At 47.8% G+C, this 14,703-nt stretch overlaps 2 long non-coding RNA genes across 3 annotated transcripts; both read left to right on the top strand.

Annotated features, from left to right (window-relative positions):
- Positions 1 to 1,126: 1,126 nt before the first annotated feature.
- LOC143692360 (uncharacterized) lies at positions 1,127 to 1,760 on the top strand. Its single transcript, XR_013180318.1, has 3 exons — positions 1,127 to 1,290; positions 1,369 to 1,454; positions 1,535 to 1,760. It is a non-coding gene; the product is annotated as an uncharacterized LOC143692360 (long non-coding RNA).
- A 1,486-nt stretch (positions 1,761 to 3,246) lies between these two features.
- Positions 3,247 to 5,020, top strand: LOC143692358 (uncharacterized). 2 transcript variants are annotated; one of them, XR_013180316.1, is made up of 6 exons: positions 3,247 to 3,373; positions 4,265 to 4,327; positions 4,406 to 4,442; positions 4,528 to 4,641; positions 4,725 to 4,805; positions 4,883 to 5,020. It is a non-coding gene; the product is annotated as an uncharacterized LOC143692358 (long non-coding RNA). The 2 variants fall into 2 exon arrangements; XR_013180315.1 differs by having other exon boundaries at positions 3,247 to 4,327.
- Positions 5,021 to 14,703: the final 9,683 nt, after the last annotated feature.

Genomic DNA, 14,703 nt, shown 5'->3' with positions numbered 1-14,703 from the left:
AGCATAGCAGAGGCATTCCCATGTTTTCCTCACACAAGGTCATCCACTGCACTCACAGGAATGCCATTTCACTTTGCCTTTCTCTAACCCAGGTGCGGCTAATAATAAAGGCCACACCCTTGGAATCAGGATGAAGGTGGAGCCTGAAAGAGCCAGGCACACTCAGGAGAGGGCAAGTAGCTGACTTGCTGGGATTTGGCCTACATAACTCTAAACTCATACGTTGGTTTTGGTTTTCTTTATTGTAGCTGACCGAGAGGCTAACAGGCGATCACAGGGCCCTACGAGGCAGACTCATTTCAGGTGCAACGTGGATTCACATCGCCGATCATCCAAAAGATAAGTCGGGGGCCATGGCCTGGAGAAGGGAGGGTAGCAGGTTGGGAGTTCCTGGGACAGATTTAAAAATTAGCAGAGGGAAAAGCAATCTTCTCCAAGGGGCCTCTTAGGAGAGCTAAAGGGAGAGACTCCACATTTGATGGCAGCGTGCAGGCGGGCAGGGCAGAGCAGTTCCGGTCCACGTCGTGTTGTCGGGTGTACCGTGTTACCTACTGTGTCTTTGGGGTCCCTTTTGCCTTTTCCCCTCGAGACCCTCACCACAAGCATAATGTGTCGTGTTTAACGTCCCCCCGTTTGTCACGTTCTGTGTCACGGGTGTCTGCACATGTTTGTGCCGGAGCTGCTCTGCCCTGCCGCAGAGGCTGCTGCAATAGGACAAGGCTCAAGGACACGCAGTTTGTGGGGTGTCGCCGGACTCTAGGTGATATTCCTAGATAGACAGAAGATGTTTGGAGCTGTGAAGATATCTTGCAGCCCTTTGACGTTTGTCCTCGCTTTCTTTCAGATGCAGAAGGATGAAATCCAGGGCAAAATCCATCCACCCATCCCGAGTGAGGAGGTTCCCCCGAGCAGGTCAGTCACCGTTTGTCTCTGCAGGGAGAGTGTAAAGTGTGACTCTGTTACAGCTCTGTTCTTTTTCTTTTTAGGAAGCAAAGCTGGACATCAGCAGTCAAGGTGAGCTGGGCAAGGTGAGCATTGAGTAGCGTACAGAAGCAGTTGTTATTGCTCCAGTCTCACTTTCCGATGCAACTCTAAGCATCTGTTCCTGTTTCTGCGCTTTAGGCAATCCACTCGGAGTACGCCAGGCCCCAGTCACCAACCGGCCGACGCGCCGGGTTTGCCGCTCTCCCGAGCCCTGCGGAAGAATCACGGGACTCGGCAATGAAGCCTCTGCCTTTTCTGTTTAAAGGTGTCACCAGGGCAGCCTTCAGCAGTGGCCGAGGAGTTGCGGTGAGTCAGGGAAGTAGGGAGGAGGAGCGAGGCTCCGCTCAGGTTTCAGCAGCGCCACATCACCTCGTCTCCTCCTAGCCCAGGCGTGCCCCACGACGATGGCATCAGCCTCCGAGTGCGGCTGAAGCGTGCGGCCCCAGGAGCCGGGCATTCTTGGGAAAAGAGTGAGTGGCAGAATTGTTGGGTTTTGGCCAATGTGCTGCTGAGGTTATGCATTGATATTTTGTTTACTTTATTGGAGCAGACGAAGAAACAACAGGAAGTTGTTTAACAACAGTGCCAGCAGGACCTTCCCAGATGTCGAGGCAGCCTTCCTTTGCACCTGACACAGACCGGCATCCCCAGATGTCTGAGAGATAAGTAGAGGGCTACGACCCACAGAGGGGATGAAACCAGGGCGCAGGGCAGGGACCCACCGGGAGGGGTTTTTGAGTCCGCTTTGGAGACGGGGGTGTCCAGGAAGCGGCCCCTTAGGCCTGAGGGGGAAATAAAAGCAAAGTCTCACTTTTGATCACAGTGCTGAGGTGTACAGGGCAGAGCAGTCCTGGTGTGTATTGTGTCCCTTGTCTTTTGTGTATTATGTGTGGTTGGATGTGTCATGTCCTTTACCTTAGGCCTTGGAGGAGCCTAGCAGAAACCGTGGCATCATTGTTAGCATCTGTAATCTCTACATTCCTTGGCCTGGTACCCAGGCCATTGAACCTTTGACTCGGGAGCTCCGACAGGCATCAGAATTGCATCTCTCTTTGGAAGCATCCAGTCAGGTGGCTTTTCAGGTCTTGTTCTGAGCTGCACGGACAGCCGTGCTCCGCAATGCTCCATTTCAACAGATTAGGCTTTGTAAGAATGCAAGGTTAGGGAGAGGATTCTGACCGTAGGATTCCTGGGTATCCATCTTTGCAGTTCTTGGAATAAATCCTTCAGCCAGCATCTTCCTCCAGGGTTCTCTGAGCCTCATCAGTTTGCTATCTGTCTCATCTCGGTCATCTCCTTTTGCATTCTCTGAGTCCTTGCAGCCACTTTCCTTGCCAGGAGCTTTCTGTTCCTGTTGTGTCCCCCCTGTCTGTCACGTCCCGTCCCGTGTCACGGGTGTCAGCACACACATTTGTGCCGGAGCTGCTCTGCCCTGCCGCATAGCCTGGTGCAGTAGGAGTAGTCCCTGGGAGTTTGTAATGTGGGGTGTAGTGGGACTCTAGATGGGATTTGTAGATAGACACAAGACGTCTGGAGCTCCTAAGTTATCCTGCAACAGTTTGACTCTTGTCCTAACTTTTTTTTCAGATTCAGATGGATTAAATGTGTGCCAGAGGGCCCCATCCCGGATGAGGGGTTTCCCCTGAGCAGGTGAGGCACCGTTTTCTCTGCAGCAGAAGTGTAAATGGTGACTCTGTTACAGCACTGTTCTTTGTCTTTCTTTTTAGGAAGCAAATGTGGATACCAGCTGTCAAGGTGAGCAGTGGAGAGCAGTAGTTGTTATTGCTCAGGTCTCAATTTCTGGTGCAGCTCTAAGCTTCCGTTCTCGTTTGTGCACTTTAGGCAATCCACTCGGAGTATGCCAAGCCCCCGTCACCAGCTGGCCGATGCTCCGGGTTTCCTGCAAATGTGAGCCCTGTGGATGCATTACAGGACTTGGTGATGAAGCCCTGAACTTTTCTATTTAAAGGTGCCATCCAGGTGGCCTCTGGCAGCTACCCAGGAGTTGTGGTGAGTCAGGGAAGTAGGGGGAAGGAGCGAGGGTCCACTCAGGTTTCAGCCGTGCCAAATCACCTCATCTCCTCTTAACCCAGGCGTCCCCTGTGATGACGGCCTCGGTCTCTGAGTGTGCCGAAGCGTGCGGCCCGAGCAGCTGAGCATTCTTAGGAGCACGGTGAGTAGCAGACTTGCGGGGTTTTGGCCGATGTGGTGCCACGATCAGGCATTGATGTTTGGTTTTCTTTAATACAGCTGTCGAAGAGACACCAGCCCGGTGCCAGCAGGACCTTCCCAGCTGACGAGGTGGCCTTTCTTTGCACCTGAGACCGGCATCCCCAGATGTCTGAGAGAGAAGTAGAGGGCTACGACCCCCAGGGGGGATGAAAGCAGGGTGCTGGTTTGGGAATTACTGGGAGGGGGGAATTTGAGTCCGCTTTGGAGGTGAGGAGTGTCCATGAAGTGGCCCCTTAGGCCCCATAAAAGCAAAATCTCACTTTTGATCCCAGTGCTGAGGTGCGCAGGGCAGAGCAGTCCCGGTGTGTATGATGTCCCTTGTCTATTGTGCCTTGTGTGTTGTTTGGGTATCTCATGTCTCTTACCTTAGCCTTTTCAGGGGCCTGTCAGAAACCTTGGCATTGTTCTTATCGTCTGTGATCTCTGCATTTCTTGGCCTGGCACCCATGCCATACAACCTTTGCCTGGGGAGCTCAGACATGTATCAGATTCGCATCTCTCTTTGGAAGCATCCGGTCAGATGTCTTTTCAGGTCCTGTTCTGAGCTGTACAGACAGCTATGCCCTGCCAGGATCCATTATGGCAGCTTAGGGCTTGAAAGAATGTGAGGACAGGTAGAGGCTTCTGACCGTAGGATTCTTGGGCATCCATCTTTGCAGTTCTTGGAATAAATAATTCAGTTAGCATCTTCTTCCTTCAATGTTTTCTGAGCCACATCAGCTTGCCATCAGTCTCACCTCGGTCATCTCATTTGGCATGCTCTCGTTGCTCACAGTAATCCTTTTTGCCAAGAGATTCCTGTCTGTGTTGTGTGCCCATTGTTTGTCGTGTCCTGTCTGTCCTGTGTCACGGGTGTCTGCACATATTTGTTGCCAGAGCTGCTCTGCCCTGCTGCATAGCCTTGTGTAATAGGACAAGCCCTGGGGGGTTGAAATTTTTCATGTGGGGTGTACTTGGACTCTAGATGCTGTTCCTAGATTGATATAAGGTGTTTGCAGCTTTTGAGTCATCCTGCAGGTGTTTGACATATGTTCTAACTCTCTTTCAGGTGCAGATGCATTGCATCCATGGCAGAGCACGCCATCCCGGGTGAGGGGGTTCCCCATAGCAGGTCAGTCACCATTTGTCTGTGCAGGGGATGTGTCAAGTGTGACCCTGTTACAGCCCTGTTCTTTGTCTTTATTTTTAGGAAGTATAGCTGGATCTCAGCAGTCAAGTTCAAAAGGGTAAGGTGAGCAGTAGCCTTTCTTGTTGCTGAGGTCTCAATTCCTGGGGCAAATCTAAGTCTCCATTCTCGTTTTTGTGCCTTAGGCCATCTGCTCGGAGCATGCCAAGCTCCCATCCCCAGCTGGCCGACGGACCGGGTTTGCCGCTCTCGCGAGCCCCGCGTTCCGGGCAGCCGTCAGGAACCGCTGAGGAGTTGCGGTGAGTCAGGGAAGTAGGGAGGAGGAGCGAGTGTCCGCTCAGGTTTCAGCAATGCCACGTCACCTCCTGTCCTCTTAACCCAGGCGTACCCCACGACGATGGCATCGGCCTCCGAGCGCGGCCGGAGCGTGCGACCTGAAGAGCCGGGCCTTCTTAGGAGAACGGTGAGTAGCAGACTTGTGGGGTTTTGGCCAATGTGGTGCCACGATCAGGCATTGATGTTTGGTTTCCTTTGATATAGCTGTCTAAGAGACAACGGCCCGGTGCCAGCAGGACCTTCCCAGCTGGCGAGGCGGCCTTCCTTTGCACCTGACATGGACCCGCATCTCCATATGTCCAAGAGATAAGTCGAGGGCTACGACCCCCAGGGGGGATGAAAGCAGGGTGCTGGGTCGGGGCTCCTGGGGGGGAGGGGGTTGAGTTGTCTCTGGAGATGAGGGTAGCCAAGTTTTGGCCTCTTAGGCCACGTAAAAGGAAAGTCTCACTTTTGATCCCAGTGCTGAGGTGCGCAGGGCAGAGCAGTCCCAGTGTGTATCGTGTCCCTTGTCTTTTGTGTATTATGTGTGGTTGGGTATCTCATGTCTCTTATCATAGCCCTGTGAAGCGCCTGTCAGAAACCTTGGCGCCATTCTTAGAATCTGTGATCTCAGTGTTCCTCAGCCTGGTGCCCAGGCCATTGAACCTTTGACTCGGGAGCTCCGACAGGCATCAGAATTGCATCTCTCTTTGGAAGCATCCAGTCAGGTGGCTTTTCAGGTCTTGTTCTGAGCTGCACGGACAGCCATGCTCCGCAATGCTCCATTTCAACGGATTAGGCTTTGTAAGAATGCGAGGTTAGGGAGAGGATTCTGACCGTAGGATTCCTGGGTATCCATCTTTGCAGTTCTTGGAATAAATCCTTCAGCCAGCATCTTCCTCCAGGGTTCTCTGAGCCTCATCAGTTTGCTATCTGTCTCATCTCGGTCATCTCCTTTTGCATTCTCTGAGTCCTTGCAGCCACTTTCCTTGCCAGGAGCTTTCTGTTCCTGTTGTGTCCCCCCTGTCTGTCACGTCCCGTCCCGTGTCACGGGTGTCAGCACACACATTTGTGCCGGAGCTGCTCTGCCCTGCCGCATAGCCTGGTGCAGTAGGAGTAGTCCCTGGGAGTTTGTAATGTGGGGTGTAGTGGGACTCTAGATGGGATTTGTAGATAGACACAAGACGTCTGGAGCTCCTAAGTTATCCTGCAACAGTTTGACTCTTGTCCTAACTTTTTTTTCAGATTCAGATGGATTAAATGTGTGCCAGAGGGCCCCATCCCGGATGAGGGGTTTCCCCTGAGCAGGTGAGGCACCGTTTTCTCTGCAGCAGAAGTGTAAATGGTGACTCTGTTACAGCACTGTTCTTTGTCTTTCTTTTTAGGAAGCAAATGTGGATACCAGCTGTCAAGGTGAGCAGTGGAGAGCAGTAGTTGTTATTGCTCAGGTCTCAATTTCTGGTGCAGCTCTAAGCTTCCGTTCTCGTTTGTGCACTTTAGGCAATCCACTCGGAGTATGCCAAGCCCCCGTCACCAGCTGGCCGATGCTCCGGGTTTCCTGCAAATGTGAGCCCTGTGGATGCATTACAGGACTTGGTGATGAAGCCCTGAACTTTTCTATTTAAAGGTGCCATCCAGGTGGCCTCTGGCAGCTACCCAGGAGTTGTGGTGAGTCAGGGAAGTAGGGGGAAGGAGCGAGGGTCCACTCAGGTTTCAGCCGTGCCAAATCACCTCATCTCCTCTTAACCCAGGCGTCCCCTGTGATGACGGCCTCGGTCTCTGAGTGTGCCTGAAGCGTGCGGCCCGAGCAGCTGAGCGTTCTTAGGAGCACGGTGAGTAGCAGACTTGCGGGGTTTTGGCTGATGTGGTGCCACGATCAGGCATTGATGTTTGGTTTTCTTTAATACAGCTGTCGAAGAGACACCAGCCCGGTGCCAGCAGGACCTTCCCAGCTGACGAGGTGGCCTTTCTTTGCACCTGAGACCGGCATCCCCAGATGTCTGAGAGAGAAGTAGAGGGCTACGACCCCCAGGGGGGATGAAAGCAGGGTGCTGGTTTGGGAATTACTGGGAGGGGGGAATTTGAGTCCGCTTTGGAGGTGAGGAGTGTCCATGAAGTGGCCCGTTAGGCCCCATAAAAGCAAAATCTCACTTTTGATCCCAGTGCTGAGGTGAGCGGGGCAGAGCAGTCCCAGTGTGTATTGTGTCACTTGTCTTTTGTGTATTATGTGTTGTTGGATATCTCATGTCTTTTATCATAGCCCTTTGAGGGGCCTGTCAGAAACCTTGGCATCAGTCTTAGTATCTGTACTCTCAGCGTTCCTTGCCCTGGCGCCGATGCCATGGAACTTTTAACTCGGCAGCTCAGACAGGTATCAGAATGGCAACTCTTTTTCGAAGCATCCGGTCAGATGTCTTTTCAGGTCTTGTTCTGAGCTGTATGGACAGCTGCACCCTGCAAGGTTCTGTTATGATGGATTAGGACTTGTAAGAATGTGGGGACAGGTAGAGGCTTCTGACCGTAGGATTCTCGGGCATCCATCTTTGCAGTTCTTGGAATAAATAATTCAGTTAGCATCTTCTTCCTCCAGGGTTCTCTGAACTTCATCAGCACGCCATCAGTTTCACCTCAGTCTTCTAATTTTGCGTCCTCTCGGTGCTTGCTGTCATTTTCCTTACCCAGAGATTTCTGTTCCTGTTGTGTCCCCGTTGTTTGTCCTGTCCTGTGTCACGGGTGTCTGCACACATTTGTGCCGGAGCTGCTCTGCCTTGCTGCATAGCCTGGTGCAATAGGAGAAGTCCCGGGGACTTGATGTTTGTAATGTGGGGTGTCGTTGGACTCTAGGTGGGATTTGTAGATGGGCACAAGATGTCTGGAGCTCTTAAGTTATCCTGCAGCTCTTTGATTTTTGTCCTTTCTTTCAGGTGCAGAAGGATGAAATCCAGGGCAGAGCCCCTCATCCCGGGTGAGGGGATTCCCCCGAGCAGGTCAGTCACTGTTTGTCTCTGTAGAGAGAGCATAAATGATGGCTGTTAGAGCAGTCTTCTTTGTCTCTCTTTTTAGGAAGTCAAGGCTGAGAGCAGCAGTCAAGGCCGAGTGGGCGAGGTGAGCATTGAGTAGTGTACAGAAGCAGTTGTTATTGCTGAGGTCTCAGTTTCTGGTGCAGCTCTAAGCATCTCCACTTTTTATTTTAGGTGGTCCACTTGCCATCTATCCTGGCCGGGCATGCCCATTCCAGGTGTGTGCAGCTTAAGGTATCGGTGTGGCATCCTTGTCAGATTTGGGAGGTTGTGTTTTCACAGTGTCTCAGCATGCTTTTCTGCTTTGTTTCTTTGCAGGTGCTGTCGCTGCCCTAGGCACGCCAAGGAACAGAGGAGGGCAGGTGAGTCGGTGTTTAGGCAGGCTGACTCATAGGTGAGTGTTACACAGCAGCATGCTAAGTGTGTACCTATTCTTTTTGAAGGTATCTTCTGGGCACCCTCTGGAGTCAAATCAAGATTTGAGGTGAGCCGGGGCAGGGGTGCGGAGGAGCCCTGGGGATTACTGTTTTTTGACGGCAATAGTCACCTTTTCTGTTTTGTCTTAGGTACCCTTAGGAGCCTCGTAGCCCAAGGTTGGAAACGACAGCACCGAGGCACACACGGAGCACGTTTCAACATCCACGTCCGACCGAGGATGGATTTTGTCTGCTCCTTTTCCAAAAGCTAAGTGTCGGGGCCAGTGGTTTGGAGAAGGGGAAAAACCTTTACTATCACAGAGGGCAATTTGATGTCAGTTTAGCAGAGAGGTCTGTAGTGGGACCGGCTCTCTGGAAGAAAAGGGAGAGGGTTTCTCCTCAGCCTGACCAGAGCCTTTGCCGGGCAGGGCAGTTCCGACCCATCTCAGGATTCTCGTGAACTTTGCATCGTCCGCCTTCCTCGGCCCGATGTCGTCACGGATCTTTCCCCTGAGGAGCTCGCCTTCACGTCCGGAGCTATAGCCATGGCCACCTGGCCGTCGGCTTCCTTCTCTAGGCTTGCTGAGCCTCTCGAGCATCCTCTTAACTGCTGTGGCACTAACTTCTTTTAACGAGTTACATTTCATCATCACGTGCTATCGTCATAGGGCTTCCTCTCCTTTGGCATCATCAGCCTCTGGCACATCTTGCGCTAGGCATCTCGGGTGCCTAAGGGGACAGTGCCTGGCAGTTGCCACTTGTCTCTGTGTTATGTTGTCCGTGTCTGTGTTGTCCGTGTCTGTGTCCGTTGTCTTCCACGTCATAGGCCTTTGTTACGTCGCGATGCTTTATCAGCACTATTCTGTGCCATATAGGCTGTATTCTACTCACGTTCCTTTCTGGATATCCCTTATTCTGGCATCTTTACATTTTTACTCTTTGAGACAGGAATGTCTCAAACGGACAAGATGTTCTCATCCATCTTCCTTCTCACTACCAGCTTTGGTAGTGCCTTTTTTTCCATGCCATTCTCTTGGACTGCTAGAGGGAGTGTCTTGCACTCTCCTCATGAGACTGCAGTACTTCTATAGGTTCCATCTTCTGAAGGGTATAGGACTCAAGAATTCATCTTCCAGCGAGTTATCTCAAGTCCTGGCTTATATTGTGTGTACCTGTGCTGGCTTATACTGTATGTACCTACCCTCTATGTACACTTGCACTGTATGCATCGACTTACATTGTTGTGTGTACTTATATTGTACCACTTATGGTTGGAGCTGCCCTGCCTGGGCACGTAGTCACAGTTAGGTAGAAGAGTTATAAAAACTTTACTGTTCATCTGTCTTTTATGGGATTTTGGGTAGAAAACTTATTGGTTCAGAGTGGAGACAAGTCCTAGCTGTCAGATAGCCACTCGTTGACCGCTTCCTGTCGTCTCACAGGTCCCCAAGGCTACCGATTTCCCCAGAACTACCAACTGACGTCAAGGAGCGCAGCCAGAAGATGTGTCGCAGCACGTTCTTCAGCGTCTCGAGTAAGGGCCGCAGCGAGTGTGTAAGCGGGAAGAGCGTGTGTGAGAGCACGTGTCTGTGTCTGTCTGCGTCTGCTCATCTCTGCGTGTGTCAGCGCATGCCGACTGGATTACTGGATTTAACCTTGTGTGTGTGACTTTTGCTTTTCAAGTTTTTCAACTCATTTTCAAATTTAGAATAAAAAATCCCCAGCTGCGTTTCCCCCCCCCCCCCCGGCTGTTTTTTTTTTTCCTCGGTCCCGGACGGTCTGTGAGGTGACGTTCATCACCAGAGTTTGGGCGCGGACTGTCCAGGGACCGGGGTTTTTGTCAAGCAGGAGGATTTTTTTGAGGCTCCCGGGAACCACGTTCCCGAGGACCAATGATTGTTGGGGTGTAATTTAGCAGTTGTGATGAGAGGGATGGTGACTTCGTGTGTCATCTGAAGGGGGTGTTAATGGTAGATGAGTGGTGTTTTCTGTGTGCTTTTGTTGATTTGGGTTTCCTATAACAGTAAATCTACATGTAATGAAAATAGAAAAAGGTTATCATCTTGTGTTAATATGTGTGTTGTGTTGTATTGCTCTGTATTGCAGGGTGAGCACAGGGTGAACTCTCTCCTCCTTGCTGTGACACCTGGGCTGGCAGGGATGACACAGTGACCTCGGCCGGCCGATGCTGCCTGTGCCATCACCTGGCACTGACGTGTTTGATGAAAATCCTTTTGCAGGGATTTTTCTCCTGAGAAGCCTCAGAACAGAAATGGAACCAATAACGATCTGCTGGCTGTGGAGTGTGGGCTGGAGATGGTTTAGCAACAGGGGCATCTTGGATTAGTCTCCTGTGCAGTGTCTACTTGATGACCAATCATGGTCCAGCTGTGTCGGGGCTGTGAGCAGCCCCAGGTTTTTATTATTCATTCCTTTCCAGCTTTCTGATGTCTCCTTGCTCTTTTAGTATAGTTCTACTATCTCATTTTCTTTTAATATAATAGAGATCATAAAATAATATTTCAGCCTTCTTAGAGGTGGAGTCAAGATTCTCGTCTCTTCCCTCGTCCTGGGGACCCTCAAACGCCACAATCAGCAGCCGAGCAGGTTTGTGCGAGCCTCTCAGTAACCCTCGGCCGGTCCCGAGTCGGCAGACACCGGGGGGCAGCCCTGACACGGCCGAGAGCGGGGAGACACTCTCTGTGCCCCGAGGGTGCTGAGGGCACCTGGGCTGGCAGGAGACACTCTCTGTGTTTGCCCCGAGGGTGCTGAGGGCACCTGGGCTGGGCCCCTGTGCAGCACAAGAGACACCAGAGACATCGGTAGATGATAAAGGGCCGACTCTTAGCAGGGGTTAATCCAAGGTTTTATTAGGAGTCCCAAAGGAGCTCCTGCACCTCAGGGGCCTCCTGCCAAGAACCCCAGGGAGATGTGCCAAGGTTACATTTAAAGGGAGGTGGAAACCGAAAGTAGATAACATTTTACCAACCAATAAGTGACCCTAAGGGATGGATTCTGGGGCATAGACATACAGGACAGCGTATGGGGCAAGGCTTGGGGCGCTGACCCCTGGCCTCTGGCTGATCACTGGACGACTTGGACCGAAACTTCTGCATGGAGGGGATGGGAGGCTGAGTCATTGACAGAGAGCCAGGGTGGGGGTTTGGGTATGATCTCATCCCGGGAGAGGGATAACACAGGTAGAAGGAGGGGGGTACAGTTTGGGATAAACCATTTGGGAAAAATATGGGGATATAAAACAAAATGACTTCAAAGTATTATAAAGTATAAAAATGCACTACAGCAGGTTTGGGCAGCACCAAATAAAATGTAATAAAATGCTTTAAAAATAGAAAAATTAAAAATAAAAATTTAATCAAAAATATAACTAGAAAAATAAATGTTTTTAAAATTGAAAAATAAAAATAAAATTAAAGAATAAAATTAAAGCTCTAAAAGTAGAAAAATTAAAAAAAAATAAAAATAAAAAAATAAATCCTTTAAAAATAGAAAAATTAAAAATTAAATAAAAAATAAAATTTAAAAAATAAAATAAAAAGCTTTTGAAATAGAAAAATTAAAAATAATAAGTAAATAAAAAATAGAATTAGAAAAATAAAATAAAAGCTTGAAAAATTAAAAACAAACATTAAGGAAAAAATAAAATAAAAAAAAATTTTAAAATAGATGAAAAACAAAATAAAAACCGTAAAGTGCTGTAAAGTACCATAAAAGTTCCATAAAGGGTAATGTCATAAAGCGCGACTGTCGCAAAAGGTGTTGTAAAGCGCGACTGTCGTAAAACTGGCGTAAAGCGCGGTTGTCGCGCTTTATGGCACTACCTTTTATGGAACTTTAACGGTACTTTACAGCACTTTACGGATTTTATTTTGTTTTTCATTATTTTTAAATTAATTTTATTTTTTAATTTTATTTTAATTTAATTTTTATTTTTTATTTTTCTACTTTTACAGCTTTTTTATTTTTTAATTTTATTTTTATTTAATTTTTAGTTTTGATTTTTTTATTTTTAAAGCATTTATTTTATTTTTTTAAATTTAATTTTTATTTTTGATTTCTGTATTTTTAAAGCTTTTTATTTTTTAAATTTTATTTTTATCTTTAATTTTTAGTTTTAATTTTTCTATTTTTAAAGCATTTAATTTTTTTTTGTTTTAGTTTTGATTTTTTTATTTTTAAAGCATTTATTTTATTTTTTATTTTTTATTTTTTATTTAATTTTTATTTTTGATTTTTCTATTTTTAAAGCTTTTTATTTTTTAATTTTATTTTTTATTTAATTTTTACTTTTAATTTCTCTATTTTTAAAGCATTTATTTTATTTTTTAATTTTTTTTTAATTTTTATTTTTGATTTTTCTATTTTTAAAGCTTTGTATTTTTTTAATTTTATTTTTTATTTAATTTTTAGTTTTGGTTTTTCTATTTTTAAAGCTTTTTATTTTTTTAATTTTATTTTTTATTTAATTTTTATTTTTGATTTTTCCATTTTTAAAGCATTTTTTTTATTATTTAATTTTTATTTTTGATTTTTCAATTTTTAAAGAATTTTTGAAAATTTTTTATTTCATTTTTATTTTTAATTTTTCTATGTATAAAGCTTTTTATTTTATTTGGTGCTGTCCAGACCAACTCAAGCTGGTGATTGTGGTTGTGTTCGAGGGCCTTGCAGTTACCCCGATTAATAGGTAAGAGATGATATTTGGAGGCCACAGTGTTACAGGTAGGGGTTAAACAGTTTTTTACGGTGGTGATTTTTCAGGGATTTTTAAGGATATTTTAAGGTGTTTTTTTCAGGAGTTTTTAGGAATTCTCTGGAAATGTTTAGGATACCTTTAGGGCTTTTTCAGGGCTTTAAAAATAATTTTTAGGGTGTTTTAATGACTGTCTTACCGGGGCGCCCCAGCCACCCAAGCCACCCCGTGCCGGCGCTGCGGCGCTCCACCTCAGCCTCCCGTCAGCGCCGCCCGTGGTCGCTTCCCCTCTCCTGCCGCCGCCGCTGCATGGCGGGCCGAGCTGCGCCTTCCCCACCGCACCCTCCCGCTTCAGAGCTGCTGGATGGTGTGGCTCCGCTGCCTCCTGCAACCATGGGCGTCCCAACGTTTCCTTCCACGGCTGCAGCCGCAGCCCCGTTCCCGTTCCCGCAGCTCCACCGCCTCCCACACCCCCCGGCCCGCCCGCCGCCATGATGACTGCCTGCGCTGCAGTAGTGACGGAACCCATGCATGCGCAGTTGCTACAACCCCAGCACCAATGATATCACTCCGCGCCGACTCATCGAACCACAGCGCTGCTTCAGGGATCAGCCGCACGCATGCGCAGTTCTATCTCCACGGCCCCGCTGCCACCCCCCACTGCTTTCGCCGCAGCTTTGGCACAGCCCGGTCCTGGTTCCGAGCCGCTGCGTGCCGCTGTCCGGCCACACCCGGCATCCCTGTGCCCTGTCACACCACTTCTGCCGCCACTGTGTCTATACACGGCACCACAGCAGGCGAAAACTGCAGCGCCTTGCATGTATCCTTCTGCGTCTCTCCTTCTGCCGGGCACCGAGAGATCCCTCCGCCGTGCCGCGCGTAACTGTGCACAACCGATACCTGATGTGCCTCCGTGCTTTCGCCTTCCACACTCCTAGCACCCAGTGGGACTACTTTGTGTCACGATTCGTCTGCACAGCCACATCTATGCACACAAACCGTGCGACGAGGAGGAGGAGGAGGAGGCTGGAATATGACAGCTGCTTTAATAAATACAGGACAGACAGAGAATTATTTTGCCCCTGCAAATGCCAACCCTTTGATCCCAACACAAAAGAATTTTGAAAAAGAACTGTTCCCAAATAGCACCAGAGTCCCCTCAGTGTTTGGGACAGATTTCTTGACCCAAAATTAGACAGTAAACCCTGAAAATTCGCCAGCATTAATGCCAAAATTAGAAAACTCACAAAAATCTTTTGATAATTTTCAACTAACAGATTGGTGTGAAAAATGCCAATCACTTGCTTTTAAAATTTTGAAAGTTTAATAGTAATAAAATGGTTATAAAAACAGTAATACAATTAGAGTAATAATAATTTGGACAATTTGAATTAGGACAATATGAGACAACAAAAACAAAGAGTTACGGACGTCCGGGTACCTTTTTCTGGGCAGCATGAGCCCGAAAAAGGACCCCCGTTAACAAAGGATTAACCTTTAAAAGCCATAGCCTGTTGCATATTCATACACTTCATACATGGTGCATAAATTCCATTCAAATACAGGATTCTGTCTGGTCATCATCCACTTCTTCCTTCTAATCCTAACGGTGCCTTGGAGGCAGGAAGAAGTTCGTTTCTTCTGATAAGAGGGCAATAAATTCTTTTTCTCTGAAAGATTTAGGTGTCCTCTGGCTGCTATCTTGCTGCAAGTCCTTTCTTTAAAAAAAGTATCTTACATAGCATCGTTTCTATTTTAACAGTTTTTGTAACCTAAAACTATATTTAACACACTACTTAAGAGAGTTAATACAGCATTACTTTCTAACACAACACATATAATATTAATTTTAATATTTCCAAAAAGCCAATCATAAAATACACGCATTTTTCACAA

Source organism: Agelaius phoeniceus (assembly GCF_051311805.1).
Source record: "Agelaius phoeniceus isolate bAgePho1 chromosome 6 unlocalized genomic scaffold, bAgePho1.hap1 SUPER_6_unloc_1, whole genome shotgun sequence".
Lineage (NCBI taxonomy): Eukaryota > Metazoa > Chordata > Aves > Passeriformes > Icteridae > Agelaius > Agelaius phoeniceus.
Note: the sequence above shows the minus strand (reverse complement) of the source record. Positions and strands in the feature narration are given on the sequence as shown.